The sequence below is a fragment of the Vigna radiata genome, chromosome 1 (genome assembly GCF_000741045.1).
Source record: "Vigna radiata var. radiata cultivar VC1973A chromosome 1, Vradiata_ver6, whole genome shotgun sequence".
In the NCBI taxonomy this organism is placed as follows: domain Eukaryota; kingdom Viridiplantae; phylum Streptophyta; class Magnoliopsida; order Fabales; family Fabaceae; genus Vigna; species Vigna radiata.
Window position 1 is genome coordinate 30,169,475 of NC_028351.1, and position 1,968 is coordinate 30,171,442.

Consider the following 1,968-nt stretch of genomic DNA (forward strand, 5'->3'; position numbering starts at 1 on the left):
TAAGGCAATTTAGTGGCTCTCCGTAAAACTTAGGAGGCTTAAATTCCAAGGACCAAAGAGAAATATAGCAACTAACTATCTAGTCAAATCCTAAAAATTCAAGCAAGGATGTCAATTGGGGAAACTAAAAATTCAAGCAAGCCTTTTTTCCTAACAAAACTAAAAGGAATTATAGCTCAAAGAAAAACTAAACTATAGGAGGCACCATGCCTATGGAAGAAAGCAAAATTCTGAAATACTTGATCCAACAATTTTAATTTTAATTTGTCACAGAAATGGTGCACNACAGAGTTAAATTAAATACAAATATACAACAATTTAACAGTCTTTAATAAACTAATTCGATTATAAAATTTTAAAAACAATATAATAACAACAACAATGTGAATAACATCCAAACCAANCCAAAGTTTCATTGAATAATAAACCAAGGGTAAAAGAAAATGCAAAGTGGGGGCAATACATTTCACATGGTAATTTTAACTTATTTACCAACCAATAATGAAATCAGGGCAGCAGGATTAAGATTCCTCATAATATAAAACAACAGAAAAGAACTACATCGACTCAAAGAAAGAGACGAATATACCTTGTATTGAATGATGCACTCCTCCTTTGAAGGCCCACTGTCTTCATCTTTAGAATCTGAAGATGTATCAGAAACTTTCAAATAACAGTATTGTGCTGTGTAGTCCAATAATGCGTACGCATGATTTAAAGGTAAGTTGCAGGATTTATAAGAAAAATAAAGGTAATCTATCTAGTTATAAAAAATGNATAACAACAATCTAGATAATCCTTTCAAATGGTCAAATCAATTATTAGTGGCGAAATGCCATTTCATTTATCAAATTAACAAAAACTTAAAATGAAAGGATAATAAAATTATACCTTCCTTTTTTCACCATGTTATCAATTTCTCACATATTAATTGTAAATGATGAGCATGAAGATTTGAAGCTATCTCATCAATCAATCGCAAAGTTACAGGGGATTGGAAATTATCCCAACAATACCTCTCCTGAATCACAAGCATTTAATTGTTGTAACCATCATTATTTACAAAACATTTCCATCGATTTCTTTAAATTAAATTTCATCATAGCTAAAATTAGCTAAATAATTCGCAATTATGTATAAATGAAAAAGTAATATGATAAAATGATATCAATTATGTTTAGATGAATAGATTAAAATAAAAAAAGCTCATGTTCTAGACAATGTAAGGAAAAAAAAACTAAAGCTATGTATGAGTATTTGAAGATGGTTTATGAAAAAGCTATGGATAAGTTTATGGAAAAAGGCTAACATATTTTTATGCAGGGTATGNTTAGTCGTACCTTAAATAACCATGGCTTGGTTCAGATGCATGGACTATTTGAGCTCCCCTAATGCCTATCAAATCATAGATTAACCAATTAAATAAGAATATAACATAAACAACAGTTATGAAAGACAAAATTATGAAAAGTATTATGAATAAAAAGGATGAACTACAACACATTTAATGTCCTTGAAAATATTTAAAGAAAATTAGTTTTTGTGCCTCTCACGAGCGCCTCTCCCAGAAGCTAGGTGACCACCACACATAAAGCAAAAGCTTGTTTCATGTAGCACAAATCTCACAGGCACACAACCATTCAAAATCAAATCAATCAGAGTGGAAAAATTAAATAAACTTGATCAAGAGGACTTATAATCATTATTCCCAGCAACACCTGCATCATAAAACATAAGCAAGTTAGAATCATAAGGTAAAGTAAAGGAGAAGCTGTAAGAATTGAAGGCAAGGTATCNAAACTTAGCACCTTGACCTATGAAAAAGCTCTACTCCAATTTAATTTTAAAAGCATAAAAAGACTGTGTGACGTTGATATTAGTTGAAATGTATCATCCCATAACTAAGCCATATATATATATATATATATATATATATATATATATATATATATATATATATATATATAT

The 1,968-nt window shown here is 29.5% G+C and overlaps 1 protein-coding gene and 1 long non-coding RNA gene across 7 annotated transcripts in view; both read right to left on the reverse strand.

Moving 5' to 3' along the window:
* The window catches only part of LOC106766467, a 70,517-nt gene that overhangs the window by 18,594 nt on the left and 49,955 nt on the right, over positions 1–1,968 (reverse strand). The gene's annotated exons all lie outside the window — the stretch shown is intronic.
* LOC106764038 overlaps positions 8–1,968 on the reverse strand; it is a 4,358-nt gene continuing 2,397 nt past the window's right edge. For 2 of the 3 annotated variants that reach the window (XR_002667200.1, XR_001375959.2), the window contains exons 3-5: positions 1,341–1,718; positions 892–1,021; positions 8–645 (exon numbers count right to left, since the gene is read on the reverse strand). This is a non-coding gene — a long non-coding RNA (uncharacterized LOC106764038). The remainder of the gene's footprint in view (positions 646–891; positions 1,022–1,340; positions 1,719–1,968) is intronic. The other variant, XR_002667203.1, reaches the window with a different exon arrangement.